Source organism: Mugil cephalus, chromosome 22, assembly GCF_022458985.1.
Source record: "Mugil cephalus isolate CIBA_MC_2020 chromosome 22, CIBA_Mcephalus_1.1, whole genome shotgun sequence".
Classification (NCBI taxonomy): Eukaryota; Metazoa; Chordata; class Actinopteri; order Mugiliformes; family Mugilidae; genus Mugil; species Mugil cephalus.
In genome coordinates this window covers 17678738-17696563 of record NC_061791.1, presented here as the reverse complement: position 1 = coordinate 17696563, position 17826 = coordinate 17678738, and the positions used below count along the sequence as shown (strand labels likewise).

General features: G+C 42.0%; 1 long non-coding RNA gene across 1 annotated transcript in view; it reads left to right on the top strand.

Moving 5' to 3' along the window:
• Positions 1 to 17124, top strand: part of LOC124999926 — a 39558-nt gene extending 22434 nt beyond the window's left edge. Inside the window, exons 3-4 of the long non-coding RNA XR_007111245.1 lie at positions 4150 to 4230; positions 10630 to 17124. This is a non-coding gene — a long non-coding RNA (uncharacterized LOC124999926). The remainder of the gene's footprint in view (positions 1 to 4149; positions 4231 to 10629) is intronic.
• The last annotated feature ends 702 nt before the right edge of the window (positions 17125 to 17826 follow it).

Below are 17826 nucleotides of genomic sequence, written 5' to 3'. Positions count from 1 at the left end.
TGAATGAATGAATGAATGAATGAATGAAGGAGCATGTTTGAGATATTTTTAATTTTGCTGCTATGTTGTCATCCTTCTGCATGTACAGTCAATATCACAAATACAGTTTACAGCTGTCGATGTTGCAATGACGTCAGAATTGAACGGCAGAATTGAACCAACCAGAGACCCACCAAATTATGCTCCCTCAGTCTGGCTGTTTGGGTTGATTGGCATACCAGCCTAAACAAACCCAACCCACCGAAGATGATTTGAACTGAACTAAACAGACCAGCTGAGAAAGTGTGAGTTCGCTTAAGTCTACCAAACCGAACTGTATCACTATAAGCTAGCTGGTGTGCACTTGTCTTTTCCAGTATGAACATGGAAATGAATTGTGTGACCCAGGTGAGACCTTGTTGTGACTGTGGTCTAGCTGATTTCCATGCCCATCTCAGCATGTGAAATGCTCAGACTAATACTTGGGTCAGATCGTGGTCAGATTGTGTTCCCACCACAAACAAATTAATGCTGAAATTCATTTGTCACTTGGCCCTGACCACTTCCTCTGGTCCTCAGAAGGCCTGTTTTGACCTGCAACACACTACGATTGCCCAACGAATCATACCAAGAGGTATGTCAGATTCAACACAGGTTTGAATGCCCTAAGACGTTAGGCTCTCAAAGAATAACTTCATATTTCCAAGGCGAATATGAGACTGACGCATCCTCTAGGCTTAGAACATATTTTATACCCGTGACAATTCTCCTGTGTTCTCAGCACTCGTTTCACTCCTCATAATCAGTTCCTACATGCCTGCAATTGTTGATTGAGCAATTCCAGTCGGTTATCACCGAACCGTATGTAGGCTGTGGTTGTCTTATTTTTTAATCCCTTACAAAAACTATATGTTCTGCTCCATCAGCATTTCTTTTGCCATTTTGAATTGGTTTACTTTTCTCCACCCAGATTTAGTAACTACTAATCTGTATCATTTGAAGATTTTAAACTTAATTTTCTCTGCTAACACATACTCAGGGGCTGCTTGTGGGTGCTGATCATAAATGAATAGGTACCAAATGCTGCTCATATGGTGGTGTACTTCTTCAGGTATGGAGGCATTTGACACACAACTCCCCTGTGGCCTGATATCTTTTCTGTTATCTGGTATTGCAATGTGTTGAGGTAGGCATGACAGATATCAGCAAAGACACAAAACATCCTGTTGTTATTGATTTACCCTGCACAGTCGCCGGTTGTTAGAAGGGAGACAGAGTGACTGGGACTGATGGAAGTGGCTCACGGTTAGTGAACAAATGCTACTCAGCAGTGACGGAATCTGCCACTTCTGAAGCAAGTGAAGGGGTAGAGAGCAAGGCAGAGGGGCTTTTGTTTTTTGCTCCATTTCACTTGGATTGGTCCTCTGTTCCCAGATCTCATCTGAGTACATTTTTATCAAAACCAGCAGAATATGCAGTTGTACAAAAATAACAGTCCAGTTCAGCCCAGCTCCAGTGAACTGGTGAAACATGGTTGCACGGAAGCGTTCTCTGAAATTGTTTCGTCGACTTTCGTTCTTTCCGGCATTTGAAGTCTGATTTTCTGCATGTCAGGAATACATATCTCAATCTAAATCTAATTAATCCAAAGATGCGTGGGAAATTTCCACTGTGTGTAAAAAGATGACAAGGCCTAAAAGCCAACAATTCCTCATGCATGAAAATCCTTAGATGAATGAACAAATCAAAGCAAGTCTCAGCAGAGCAGTTCGGATGGATTCTCGTATCCGCCTGTGTGTTCCTCTTCTTATCTTAGCTTTATGAGCACCAAAGGGGAAGTACAGTAGGTGTGGTCCAATCCATCGCATTTTCCTATGGTCCAGTGTGAGTTTACCAAAAAAAATTTGTAACTTATTTACAAGCTCTTTGGTCCTCTGTCAATTCAAATCCTAACATATCCACAGATCCTCCATAAAAGACATAAATGCCGAGTGACTGCCAACATTTTTGAAAGGGGACTCAGACTGTTTACACTCTAGCCAGCAGACCTTGATGTGAATCTTTCACCAGCCGTCAATTCACCTGCACTTTCTGACACCCATGATCAGATACAAGGAAGTCGATTTAGAATTTGGGGGATATTTGGTTTCAGAAAAGGAGCCTTTTGAAGAGTCATAGGGGCAAGTTGGGTGTGTAGGAGATTCCAGGAACATAACAGCTCTTTCTGAAACACCGCTACACATTTTGGGAAGCTGTCATGGCACAGAGCCAAGAGGGAAGCAGAGGGGAAGTTGAGTATTTATGAGCTGGCTTGTGGTTTGTGCTTTGCTGACTAATCCTGCGTGTACATGTGTACCCTCAATGGATTCATCACAGGTCTGGCCGACAGTCGGACTAGGGTGTTTGAGTTAAGTGACGAGGTTCTTCTGGCACCATGTCGGTGGGTGTTTTTTGCTTTTTTTGTGGGCCTGCTGAGAAGTGTGTCAGACTGCAGAAAACAACTGCAGCACAATCCAGGAAGGTCTCGGGGGAGTTTTAAATGTGTGTGTGTGTCTTGAGCTGACAAGAGGTTTGGGGGATGAATGGTTGCTGCAAAGAAATGACTAAGCTGGTTTACTGTAAGTGGGTGATGTGTCAATATTCGGTCATGACATCTACCATCCAACCAATCCATTATCTATTATCAACTGTTATAAAATCTACTTTTTCAGCTTTGATATCTCCCCATATCCATCAGATGGGGTGACAGCATGACTGCGTGTGTCACTGTCTTCCTGGCAGCGTGTGTCCCGTTTAAGTAAGATTTGAAAAGCTCTCCCGGCCACCCCTCCTCTCCTCCTCAAGGCCTGTTTTCTAGTTAACTTCAGCTCTATGAGCAGCTACATGGTGCTATTTTTACTCTGCTTCAAATTGCCCTGTTAAGATTGCTTACCCGTGTCCAGGGAGGAAAGCCTCTCAGCAAGGCTGGCCGGCTAGCTGGCTGCCACGGTGCTGGGAGTGGACTGAAGTTGTGATCTGTTCCCGGAACTGAGCCCAAGCAAAGCCAGATGTTTGAAATTCTCCAGAAGGAGAGTTTTTTTTATTTTGTCCTGTCTCCTTTCCGACATGGAAAATAGAGTGAGGAGAAATACGTCATTCTTGTTTGTGTTCTGAGGAACTCTGAGGCTTATCTTTTTAAGTGGGCCTTTATTTCCAAGGGATCACTGAGTGTTTATGCAGTATTTATTCACACTATAATATAGGTGATGCTTTTGACTCTAAATTTGTGCCAGTGGCATATGTTTTTTCTGCTTTTTATCAAGTCCTCTTTCAGGTTCTCGCATAGTTGTTGCCATTATGTTGCCATTCATCTTTCATCACAGTTGTGCTAGGGCTTTTAAATGACTTTTAGTCACTTTGGTTCACATACAGTATCCCTGTTTACCAGAACGTTATTCGAGGTGACCTTGGTAACTTGTAGATGTTACATCTAGTAGCAACGTCAAGGAATAAAATTTCCTTCTCATTGTACTCCAAGTCCTGACCTTAATCAAAAGGCTGACCCAGATTGGGGGCTATCTCTTGGAATGACACTTCAGCAAAGATCACCTGAAGAAACTAGTCAATAATGCCACATATGGTTGCTTGATGTGTGTAGCACTTCCCTCAGTAATCCTACTGATGAGCGTGGGGCTTTTGGGTTCTTTTAGAGTATTTATCCTATGCTCTTTTTAACCCTGATTAACTCAACTTTTAATATTATCTCGGATCTCTTTTCTTTTTAAAGTACACACATGAAATGTTTTCACTTACCTATGAAATCTCTTTTTAGTGTATAGATTCAATAAAGATTCTAATCTGACTGTGTCTGTATATGTCTCTCCGAATAAACTCACTCAGCAGATTTTAGAAAAAATAAATCTCAATCATTTACTTAATGAAAAGTTTATCACCAATGAAATAAGGAAATGAAATAAAATATTATTACTTGTGTAACCCTGCAGAATAAAATATCCGCCACTTTTTGAAAGACACACTTTTACTGCTGTACCACATATAAATGCACAACTCCCAGTGAATTAACTCGAAAACGTTAGTTTATAACCTTCAAGGTCATTTAAACCAAACTTGTGAGCAAAACAAAATAAAAATGGTACCTGAAATATTTCCTCTGTCTTGTCTTTAATCCAGCAGTCAAGGGTGCAGACTCAGAATCCGGCCGGGATCTCACCACGTCGCTACCTCGCCTCCTCTGCTAGACCACAAAAGAAAGTAGGTCCTCGTCTTGCTTGCTCCACGCTCTGTCTATGTTTCCTCTATGTTTTCCAGTCGAAAACAGAAAAACCTCCAGAATAGTCTAACTGAGGGAGTCAAACTGTAAACTAAAATGTCTGTCCACTTGCAATGAACCGGTTACACTCGGCTAACAGTTAGCATTAGCGGTAGCATAAACGTCGTAAACAGTCTTAACTTCATGTGGAAATTCTTTCCGTTTCTCGATATAACTTGTAGTCTTCTTTGAAATTGTTGCGTAAACAACTATTTATCACTGCTAAAACTCAAACTAATGCCTAAAAAATCTATGACCTTGACCCTTCCTCGCTCGGCCTCTCCTCCTTCGTTCTCTCCCCCACTTTCCTCTGCATCCAGACACACCCCATAACACCATGACGTAAGTCACACACCCTACAAGTGCTGAGTGCTTTCAAATAAAACAGAAAATTATTTATTTATTTAAACTGCTTTTAACCCTTTTTTTATAATATCTCATAAATGAATTGAAAATTTTAATCACAGTTTTTATGTGTTGAACACAATATTTTTAAACATTAATTTATTAACTTAATAATTACATAATTATTGTAATTATTAACGTATTAACTTTAAACCGGGTTTCATATGAATCACATTATTATCATTACAGTAGAAAATTAGTGTTGCTGAAATGTTGCTATCAACATTTCAATTACCTGACAAGAAATGAGACAAACAAAGTCATATGTTGCCCAGACTTTTGCCTCGTAAATCTTGGTTTAGCTTCGCTAACCAGAAGCTACTCCTTTCCTCTGATAACTTTTGGCATTGTTCTCCCTGATTTGTAATAATGGGCTGCACATGTGTTTCCATACAATCTACACAGACTGGGGAAATGTTAGATTTTTACAGTGTAATGTTTATCCTGGGCAAACATTTGATCATTTCATTTCCAGACAGTAGCCATTTGTCTGATTAAAATATCACACATTTTTTTAGAAAGCTGGGGGAACAGAGTCAAATGCTTCAACATTTTATTTGTTGTGGCTTTACAGGTCACCAGAGTATGAATTCCCTTTAACTCTACCCCAGATCAAACACAAGTTTTTTGAGTGGATTTATGCTCCCAGGGAGAGAGATGCCAGTAGATTTTGCTCTAGTGCCACATTTTCAGCGCCGCTTATAGGAAGAAAAGGTTGTGTACTGACGTGCACCCATTTAATCAATTTTGAAATTTCCTCCAAAACTTCTTCAAATTGACTCAGTGAGAGATCTACCGATAAGTGACATTTGGGGGAATCTGCATGAAGTCTTTCTGTTCCCATCACTGGATCAGAGTGACATTTGAAAAAACTCCAGCACAGTTTCACATTTCTACTTCCTCCTGCAAATCAGAGAAGCAATAGCGGCCTGACAACAGTGATTCAAGATTCAATGAGAAACTGTCAGCTGCAGCTCTGCCAAGAGTGACAGAAACCAAGCAATGCCGCATCCATTTTAATCACACTAGTATTTCTTGTCATCCTTATTTAATGTGCCACAATCTTCAGGAAAATGGTTGCGTTTTGGCCAGAGGTTAAACCTGTTATATCAAGAGTCGCCAGACACAGAGCAATACTAGCATATACACTCACTGGCCACTTTATTAGGCACACCTTGCTAGTAAAACATTGGACCCATACTTTCAACAAGGTTTTCGAAACATTCCTCAGAGATTTTGGTCCATATTGACATATTAGCTTCACACAATTGCTGCAGATTTGTCGGCTGCACATCTATGATGTGAATCTCCCGTTCCACCACATCCCAAAGGTTCCTCTATTGGATTGAGATCTGGTGACTGTGGAGGTCATTGGAGTACAGTGAACTCATTGTCATGTTCCAGAAACCAGTTTGAGATGATATGAGCTTTGTGACATGGTGCATTATCCTGCTGGAAGTATCCATCAGAAGATGGTACACTGTGGTCATAAAGGGATGGACATGGTCAGAAACAATACCCAGGTAGGCTGTGGCATTCAAATGATGCTCACTTTGTACTAAGGGGCCCAAAGTGTGCCAAGAAAATATACCCCACACTATTGCACCACCACCACCAGTCAGAACCGTTGATACAAGGCAGGATGGATCCATGCTTTCATGTTGTTTACGCCAAATTCTGAACCTGCCACCTGGCGAGAATGTTGAGTTGATATGTAACCAAGTTGTATACAGTGCTCATTGGGGGTTGGGCCTGCAGGGTTTTATTCATGGCATCCGCATCCGTGTTAATAAGTGAGTGTTGTTATCAGAGAGTCTGTCTTTGATCTTCCTTTCATCTCGAATTGAACTACTTGGTACTTTCCTGCCAATCAGATGACGCCCTGAGAAAGGAAAGGAAGTCAGCCACAGGAAATAATGCGTATAGAAAATGCTTTCAGTTATCACAGTTGTCTCATGTCATGTGGGTGTCTTTGTTTTCTACATAAAGCAGTTTATCACAAGCTACAGAAGGTTTGGGGGCACGCCGTGAAATATGAGTTTGGAAATCCATTGGATGTGGAGGATATATCGAGCTGACAGAGGCTGCAGTTAACTGTAAGAGACACTAATTCTGCGTCACTCTGCCTCTGCCAGTACAGTATCTTTGTCAGCTGGCTGTGCGCATATGTGTGTGAAACTGTGAGGCATAGCTTCCTTACTGACTTAAAAGTATCGTCATGCTCCTTAGCCTAGATTGATGCTCTCCGCTGCTGCCATCAGTATCACTTCCATTAGCATAACTCCGCTTGCCGTCCTCATGCCTGACTCCCTCTGGGGATCTTACGCTGCACGACCTCTGTCTGAACCGCACCACTGATGCACATTAACACACACGGACCCGAGGCTATACACACTACTACTGTGCGAGCCGCTTTATGGTTATGTCGCTGATGAGAGACAAAGCGGTGGTCTGCCTCCCTGCCTGACATTTATCCACAAATCCAGAATTTCCTAACAGTAATAAAGGGCCCTGTTGTCAAACTTAATAGCACGGTGGGACCAAGACAAATAGGACCCAGAGACAAGGCATTCCATCTGCTGGGAGGCTTCGGATTATTTGCGATAGGTTGGCTCTAGAGTTGGTAGTAGGATGCATTTAGCTGCTACAGCTACTTTTGATGTTGTACTAAGGAGCAGCCAATAGAAGTATTATGTCAAAGGGTCAAATCTCTATTTCTGTCCTGTAGAATCTGACTGCTCTTGTGTGGCATTGCTGCTGTGCTTGTGTGTATATTAATCATATAGCGCTTTTCTAACTTTGTGGTAGGTCTGGTCTCTTTGTTTGAGTTTCTCCCATCAGCTCGCACAGTGCGTTGTCCAGGTTGGAGGACACAAAGGAGGAGAGCAAAACATCAACAATAACTCAAGATTACTGCTAGTTTCAGGGCAGTGCTATTTTTCTAAAGGCGCAGTGCAACCATTTTCCTCTTAGAATAATAAAAACAAAGACCGATAGAGCTATAAGTATTATATGAATCCTTGTTCCAAACGCTGGCGCATATCAGGTTGAATAGCAGCATTGCCAGCTACTGTATACTGTGGTTATTGTCAGTGAATGCCCCTGGAGGCCTCCAGCATTCTTGAGTTTTGCCATAATTTAATGAAAGAGCTCACCACTTCAAAGAACCTGAAAGGCGTCTGATGAAAGTTAACTACTTGAGTTTGTGCACTTTGTATTTGCTCATGCTAACAAGCTAAGCACACATTTACTGTAAGATTGTAGACTGGTTTCTCAATGATAAACATTTGCTCTAACTTTCACTTCCAATTCCCTGGAAATTAGAGGAAAAAAAAAAAACATCTTCAACAGAAATATTTTAGTGCTCTTCAGGGAATTGCAGGGTGTCATTATAGGTTTAATCAATAACAGCAGTTGAGCAGCGACAGGTCGATTCACCGTCTGTGAAAACACACCGATGAATCTATCGGGCATCGCTTCCCCGTGTCAGTGTCAAGCCACTCTAATTTTCCGGGAACGGCTACACATCAGCATTAGGATGGCTCACGAGGGGATATTACTTGATGGGAATGGAGGATCGGTATCAGGTTGGTGGCCCTGAGGTGCCGGATCCGTCTGACAGGCCTGCCTCCTGGAGGAGCAGGCTGCTGGGAAGATTTGGGTGATTCATGCTTTGTAATACTGCAAAAGCAATTGCAGCTTTCTTCTCATCTCTTCCAGGAACAATTAAAGGGTTTCATTTTGAACTGAAGTGCATGCCCTTTCTAGGAAGTAAATGTTGAGTGATATTTACTGCACACAATAGCAACTTAACCCTCAGGCTTCAGTATAATTAAAGTCCCTCTTGCGTCATTAAGCAAAAATGTCCACGTCTAAAAACCTGCCATGAAAACTGATGTATTTTTGTCATTTTTTTTCTACATTAAAACCAGTTCAACACTTTGCAAAACTACCAAAAATTCACTCATTTTGAGGATTTTAACAGTTTAAATTCCAATTTGACTACTTAAGTTTGCCGTTTTGTTTTGTTTTGTTTTTTTTACGAAAAAGGGCATAAAAATGTGCGCCCAAATGGACAAAAAAGACCCTAGTCTGAAGGTTAAAACACTGACTTATATGGACATTTGATTCAGTAGAAAACATTGTGACTGTGCTGAAATGTGATAACGGGTTCTATTTCTCCCTAAATTTCAACTTTTGATTATCACATTCTCTGTCTTGTGGTGTCTGGTGAAAAATATGTTTTAGGTTATTTATTTGGCGTATTGTAGGCTATGCCACTTCACTTGTGAACCTTTTCCCCTCACCAGCACCGGCATCTCTGTGCTGGATTATTTTAAAGATCGGCCACCAGCATTCTCAAGGATTTGAAGAAACAACGATTAATTTGTCGGCACTGAAAGCGCTGCCTTTCCATTAAAGTTTTAGCAGCCCAGCAGAGCGTTCACCGTCCTGCTGAGCTTGACGGTTTATTATTGATTACTATGGAAAACAGCAGCTGGTTGCATCCATTCCTTTCCCATTAGCGCTCCTTTTAGAAGGTTTTCTGTTTGTTTGTGTCCTATCTGTGATATCCAGCCACACTTATTGTCTAATATTATTGAAAACATAATTGCTGTTCTTCCCATATCTTTATATAGTGGCTCACTGCTCAACTGCCATTCATTTTTCTATAAAGTGATTAAACCACAGCTTTCTGTTGATTTTAGATGCGCCTCCTGTGATATATTGAATTTGTTGCATTGTTAAGAGTAAAGCATAATTTAGGCTTCTACACTGAAGTGTTGCAGAGGCTCTGACGTTAACACACACACACACTGCTGTGACTTAGTGGTCACATGTTTCTGCTTTAGTATTTCCGGCTGCTGGTCCGTCTCTGTGATTTTCTAATTAATTCATTTGGCTGAATAAAGAATCGTAAAGGTTAAATGAGGAGGTTTGGAGATACAGACATGGGTATGACTTGTGTTAGGTGAAATTTCAGCAAAAGATTCAGTCCCCATTATTGAAAGTGAAACAGGAAGTAGAAACAAGAGTTAAGCCGACTGGCAAAAAAATACAGCACCGTCTAGTGTTTGGGTGGAGTTATTACAGAGCGAGACAGACTGACGGGCACACACGTGTAAGTGTCTCGCACCGGTGGCACCAGGTCCTTGCGTGCAGCCAGAGTGCATCATCTCCTTGTACCTAGGATCTTAAAGCTTTATCTCCAGAGGTCAGAGTTTGTCTTGGTGCATCCTTGTCCTCCCATGTTACTATAGCAGCTGTGGTGGCTGGTTTGAACTGCCCTGAAAAGTCATAAAGCCATAAAGATTAATCCGAGAAATTATCAGATTTTGTTGACTTAGCAGTGAACGCGGACAGTAAATGGCGTCAGCGTGTGTGGCGAAAGCGTTACGGGGTGTTGCTGTAATGTTTTTCAAGCTGGAACTACCAGTTGTCAAGGTGACGGGCCTAACAGCCGACTTTTGCTTTTCTGCGACACGGCTAGATACGCTGTACATTTTTATCAGCAGCTCACCCGCACCCTCGCTCTCTAGTTCCCACCTCAAGGTGTGTGGCGATGCGGCAGGTGGAGCGGCTGCTCTGTGACTAATGGTCGTTGCTAATCTGCGTGAACATCCTGTGCATCCGCTTGATTAATGCAGCTCCCTCTCCTGTGCTCACCTTCTCATCCCTCCATCCATCCATCTACCCATCCATTCACGTCCTCAAGGTTAATTATTTTAACACAACATCTGTGTTTTCCGGAAGGACGCCGCAAGTCGAGGAAGTCGAATTGATCCAAGAAGTAGGCAGTTACACAAGCCCAATTATTAGTTTTGCTGAGTCATGAGTTTTGGACGTGGCTTGCACCATGAGTCACAGTGACTCAGGAAAATAAATCTTATATAAACCTCAAAATCGTCATCATTTAACGTCTGTTCTCCTTTCAGGCGTCAAGGTGGCAGGGCCTGACGGATGGACCGACAGATCAGCAGGGACGATGACATCATTTTCACCCCGTGGGAGCCGACTGGGTCTGCCATTCATGCAAGTGGTGCGTCTGTGTCTCACTTCCTGGGAGAGAATAGAACAGGAAGCCCGAGGGAGAGCTGACAACAAGCGCTCACCTCACCTCCACAAGGAAGCCTTTCTCCCCCGAGAGCAGAGCGGATGGGATGTGTGTGTCTGTGTGTGTTTGTGAGTGTCCCTCACTTTACCCTGTGTTGGTGCCGCAGAGGGCCGCTGTTGGTTCAGGGTTTGTCTGTTTGCACTTTCTCCTCGTTCAAGTCTGGCCCGTGTAAAACCTTTGAGTAGCTTGCCGTCGCTTTTTATTTTGACAGAGGCGTCCAAAATACATCAGCGACTCTAAGGAGACAGGGGCCTAAATGTCCAGCTTGGCAGGATCCGGGTTTATTTTCCCACACCAGAGTAACACTAAGAAGTGGGCTCTTTTTATTTGAATGGAGGGCTGTGTGCGGGTTAAAATGTAGGTCACTTGGGAATTTCCTAGTCATTTTCTGGGTAGAATGAATAATATTAGACCATATTAAGTTACAGACACCTAGACTCTACCTATTTGTTTTTAGCTGAATTTAAGGGCCTGTTCAGACTTTGCATTAAGATGCGATCTGGGCGATCCGATCACGTAAAGGCAGGTGCGAACACCCCCAGGACACATTCAGTTTGTTTACATGCACATGAAAAAAAAAAAACGAATTATGCCTTAATCTGATTTGAACTGGACAACTTAAGTGCATGTAAACGCGTCACTCCGACTAAAATCAGAGTTCTCTTTATCCAATTAACACACCCACATTATGTAATTGGAAATTTCTCCAGCATGCATACACCTTGTTAAGACTTTAACTGGACAACGTGTGTGCACATGCGCCACAACCACTGTACTGGTGCATGACCCTGCAACAAAAACACCCAAGAAAGTCGGTCACAGAAGAAAACAGTAAACTGAGCCAGTAGAAGAACCACCTGAGTTATCGTGCCATCTTATCTGCACCATAAGTAACGCGCACATTAAGTATGAGATTAAAAAGTTGAACTATTATTCATGTTGTTGTTGTTTGAAATGCTAGTCTGACGCATGAATGACTCATGTTTATTATATGACGTAATAGGGCAAACGAAAGAAAGAGGGCCTTATTAACCCACTGAAAAGACACATGTCGCCACCTAGCGTGGAGGAGGAGGACATGTTCTCGGCAGTTATTCAATTTCTCCGTTGCATGTAAACTGGTACAAGGACCACATTCAGAAAGTTGAATTTTGAACAGAGCTCGATTAAGCTGTGCATGTAAACGCACTGACTGAGATCACATTTGAGATATCTGATCTCTCACCACATTTGGAGGTGGTCTGGGTCGCATGATTCCTTTGCCAGTGTGAATGCAGTTTGTCCTCAGTCCAATTAAAGGCCAGCTATACTCAACGGGGGTGCTCCTGCGTTCACGACTACTATTATAAATGATCGGCTTAAAAGGAAAAAAAATCATATGCGATGGTTGTTCATTAGCAATGACAGCCTTTTAAAACATTCTCTCCTTGTAGCTGTAAACTAAGTAAAAATATAAACAATAATTTACAGGGAAAGGAAAGTATTAGAAATGAGTGTGATTCTGTGTTAATTATTGATGGGGTCATGTTGACATATGAGGAGGTGTGTCTGGTTAAATTAGTCAAATTATGTCATTTATTGCCAGAGATTACAGTCTGAATCTTGTGCAGGTCTAACTAACGTCAGGTGGAGATCAGTAAATAATAACTTACGCACAAACATAAAACAGGGCTGGTCTCAGTCCTGGAGCAGTGGTAGACATCCATTAGAGGCAGTAGCTGTTGAAATATTCTACTATGACCCAGATGATGTTGGGGTTTATTTATATACTGAAACTGAGATCAGATCTGAATGCAAGGTCTACGGGCCCTCAGTGTTATTTGCTTTGAAAGGGAAGGGATGTTCCTGATAATGCATTGAGGATAGTTACCAATTGCAACCTTGGGATCTTAGAAGATAATCAAGGCCTTGTGCATTGGTCTAAGCATGGTGCTGCACTAAACACAACCTTAGCTACGTTGCTAACACTGTGAGTGTGACTCTGATTTCTTGTTCTCCAAACTTCGGGTTATGCCATCTCCTTTAATCACCATCAACACAACAGTATGCACTCTACATGATTTCTTTCGCTGCACGTGCACTTTGTCCCACTGTAAACATTGGCAGATAGGATCTAAAATTACTCACAGTCTGAGGTAGTCATTGATAACTACTGAAACGTGTTACACATGGAAATAAACAGCAAGAGCTGATAAATAAACGTTCACCTAATAAACTTAATCGCAGGAAGTCCTAAAACAATATTGCACGGCTTAATACATAATATAAATTAGTTGGATAATACTACACCCCTAAAAGAGAAGTTTCTATTGCAATACACTTTCTTTTCACTCCCTGCTGCTGCACTGGTGTTGACCTTTGCCCTCTCCAAGAGTTGAGAGCGTTTTCCTTGTCCCAGTAACTGCATGTAACGCTGCCCTCTTGTGCCTTAATAAAGAACTACCATATTAAGACATAAAGCTTAAACAGCTCTGACAGCTCGGCAAAACACTGAGTCATGATTTTAGGCACTTCTCAGTATGAGGTTCTATCCCCCCCACCCTCTCAATATGGTAATTTTTACAAACTGGACTGACTGCTTTTGACAGTGGCCCGACACCTCAGATCATCTGACACCCATGTTTCAAGCACCTGTAAGGGCCACTGGGACAATGCGATGCATTCACTGTGGCTTTGTTGTCGTGGCGACCCGGTCGGTTGCGTAAGTGCCGGGCGCCATTTCCCACGAGCAGCGGCGTACAGAGGTCTTTGTGCTGCAACATGAGACACCACACACACGCACACGCTGTCACTGTTTGTACATTCCTCCAGCTGCTCACGTGTAGCAGCGCAGCCGCTTTAACAAGCTGTGCCCAGGTTTAACACTAGATTTCAGATTAGAAGCAAGTGGGCACATTTTGCCTGGCCGTGTTAAATTGTGCTCAGTATACAGTGATCAGCCGTAACATTATGACCTCTGACAGGAGAAGTACATAACGTTGGCCACCTTGTGACAACTCAATGTTCTGCTGGGAAACTTTTGGAGCTGGCATTCATGTGGATGTTACTTAGACATGTAGCACCCACCTAGACCGGACTAAACTAGGCACCCCCACTCCTTGACGGCAGCAGCCATCCCCAGCAGGATGCAGCACAAATTGTTTGGGGACAACTTCGTAACCCCTCAACCCATGTTTTAGTGTGGCAAATCGGCACCACTGTAAACAGTGTATGGGTCACGCTGACGAATAACGTTTGAGACAGATACAGCACCAAGAGCTAAGTGGGTTGTGGTTTAGCAGTTTCTACGCATTCAGAATACCTTTTGGTTTAAGATTCTGACAAGAGCAGATCAGATTAGATTAAGGTGCCAAAGTTCCATTTCGTCTCACATGCGGTAGCGTCTAGGCGAGAGTATGCTTTGTCAGTGTCACATGACGTGACATAGGTGTGTGTCATGTGTCTATTTGTACCTGTAGGACAGGTACAGTCAGTCATATTCAGTGTCACATGGCGTCAGCTCAGGGATGTTAAATAGTCTGTTGTTGGAGTTCAGGGGTGTGTTCGCTGTACGCTCTTGAAAACCCACGTACACTTCCTTTATTCATTCACAGGAACTTTCTACCTAGGTTGTTCCCCAGTCTTCCTTCCCTGCAGTATCGATTTCACAAAGACCCAGGATGTAAGTACCTAAACAAAGTGCTCATCATGCTGTTTTTGATGTCTGCAATAACACAGTTCTTGATTATGTAGCAGACGGGAGCTGCTATACTCCCAGCAGAGGCGTCACTGTAGCACTACACCATCCACCTGGTTTGACATTTCTTCCGTTTGAATCCCTCTGTCCTGCCGGAGGCAAATTCTCACGTTCCAGGCGTCCGTGACGCTTTGCTGATGATGATGTCACATTCATGTTTAGGACAGACTTCCTCTTTTTCTTCCTCTAACAGGACAGCTCAACCACTGACAGGGTGACGCATGTACACCACACAATACCACACTAACCTGACCTGTATGTTTTCGTGGTTCACAGCTGATCAGCACTTCATGGTAACGTTTTTGTTGCGGTTACATTATTGTCATTGTTGTGTAACTGTTTTTTGACACTGGATAGATCTCATATACAGTATTAGTGAATCCCAGTCCTGTGTGGAATCTTAGCGTCATGACTGTTCTAATGTTGACTTTTATGTTGAAATAGTGCCAGAAAGGTGTTAAAACACAGATGGTCATGTTAGACATTTTGAATTAAACACAAGGAATTTCTATTATTTCGTCTAGCCCACTAAAATTAAAATTGGGTTGCGAAAAATAATAGACAGCATGTGTCACATATACAGTTCAACAGCAGCAGCTCTCTCACTTATTTTAAAGGAATGCTGAATAGCATTACTTCTTAAAGCATAGATCTAGTAGATAGATTAGATTCTGTTTTCACTAGTGCACACACCAGTGCATTTTAGCTGAACATTATTGCAAGTATTTTTGCCCTTGAAACAACTGATGACGCATAGCAACCTGCAATATTTGATTTAGTCACTGCTAATCCCAATCTCACTTGACAAATCAACTGTTTTGTTCATGAATGTGAAAAAAAACTATACACAATTTCCCAAACCACTGTAATGCAGGTTTCTATTCTGTCAATCAGCTGATCATTACCCACACAATGGTGGCAAATATAAATCACTGTCTAAACACACTGTCTTAAAATAGATCAAATACCTATGAAGACAGCCTGGAGTCTTCCAGGACCCTGAGGCTTAGGGACTCAGCACTGTTGCTTTTATTTTGTCAAATTGTTCATGCAGCTTTGGGGAAATTGACAAATAGTAAATCGAATTTCACGCATGTTTTGTCAATTGTAATAATACTAATTAGGGTTTGAGTTAAGATCATTTTCCAGAGCATGTTTTTTTTTTTTCCCCTAGCTAATGAACACACTATTTATGCACCGTGAATGCTTGTTTACTTACTTGCTGGCTGCTGCCTCACTAGTTTAGCTGCAGGTAAAGCTTTAGGATGGGCGTTTTCATTCAAGCTGGAATACATGCAGGTCATAGCAAGAGTACAAAAGCAGAAACATTTAGTCCTGGGACATTCATCAATATGTGTTCTTGCCTGTGCTTGCAAAACAGCATCTGTAGCTGCCCAAGTACTGTTTCAACTGTAAGTAAGCTTCTGGCCAAGTGCACACCAGATGCTTGAAGGTGTTCTTCTCCTTGCATTTTTTTTTTTTTTTTTAATCAGGGATGCTTAGGGAAGTAACTTGTGTGGACTTGAGACAGTCAGGTATCCCAGAAAGCATTTTGCAGTGTCAGCGATTAAGCTGCTAAAACATACTCCCTACCCCTCTTCTGTTCTCTCCGTCAGAAGTTTCCTAAAAACTACATGGTGAGCTTGAACCCCTTGAAGATCTGGTTTAGCTAGACCCATTCTGACTTGCAGCTAAGCTCGTCAGATGCTATGTAGCAGAGCAAAAGCCACACTGACTTTACCTTTTTGTTTTTCCATCAAACAAAGAAACTTGTTCATTGACTTCAGTCGCTTCATTTTCACATTTAATTGATAGAGTTTCTCTAATTTTTCCACATTAAACTACATTTAATAACCCACGACCCTGTGGCAACATAGAAATGATTGGAAATTAAGCAAATTTATCAAAACTCTGTAACTAAAATGTTTTACACAAAGATATTCAAGCCTTGTGTTGTATCAGATTAATCCTGTTTGCTTTAATTATCATCAACATGTGTCTAGAACTGAACAATGAAGTAAACAGAGTTTAGGTAAGCTATTAAAATAAGCCATGAAAAACTGTTACACAGTTTGGTTTAAGTGTGTGAGTGTGTGAAGTTCATCTCACCGCTGCAGCTGTGGTCACCGAACATCTTCCCCCAGAAGCTGGTTTCACGTGGTGGTTTAGATGTGTGTTCCCGTTGTCTAGCACCATTTGAAATCAGTGTTCTTGGGGATAGCAGGACAGCTCCAGCAGTGAGTGAGGACAAGCACGGGCCTGAACCCTCCTCCCTTGTCTCCACTAAAAGATAACTGATTTCCTCTGGTGCTTAGAGCCCGCTGCAGCCTTCTAGCACCATTTGAAATCGGTTATAAAACCGTGGATCACTGCCTGTGAGAGTCGTTGGCGAAATCGGAGAGGACAACTGGAAGGAACTTGAATGACGCTCCTGAATGCTGCTGTTAATTGAGTAATTTGTGGACAGCAATCAGAGAGGACAAATGGAAGGAACTTCAATGATGCTAACGGATGTTGCTGTTCACCTGAGTAATATGTGGACTACAATCAGATCTCTAATAAACATGCATTTTGGAAAAATTTCTGATTTCTGTTTCTTTTTTGTCATTTGCACGTGTGCAATTCTTATGACGGCCACCAGTGGTTGCTAGAATTCACATAATACCAAATTATTCATGGAGAGAGACAGAGTAATATCAATATTGTGTTAAACTGTTGCCCCATTTATATGGAACATTTAAAAACAATGTTACAAAGTGTTTTACAAAAAGCTCAATTATGAGTCACAGTTTGAGAATGGACTGCTGGAGCCTAGGTCTATAAGTATGGTGGTTGTATATCTTTCACCAACACGAATGTTTGTCTGCTTTAATGATTACACAAACAAGAAAAATGTATGTGTTCAGAAAATAAAATATCTGCACTGACTGAATAAACTATATCTGGAGAAGTGGCGTCCTCCTTGGTCTGCGTCCGTAGAACCCAGCAGTGTGCTGTCTTGAGATGTAACCATCAGCAGAGCCCAAATTCACCAGGATAGCTTGGTGGTGATTCCTGGATTCTTTTTCACCTCTCTTACTGTCCTCCTGGCCAGCACAGGTGTCACATTTTTAAAAAAAACTTTGCACTGTAGCCACTGGAACTTAAAAACATTTAGATATGGCCTTATGGCAGGTCCCCAGTGAGCTCCTTAGTCTTAGCCATGACTGACCACAAACCAACTGCAGGGAGCTGCTGTTTTTCACCTGGTGAGTTGATTAAAACTGTTGTTTTGACAGCAAT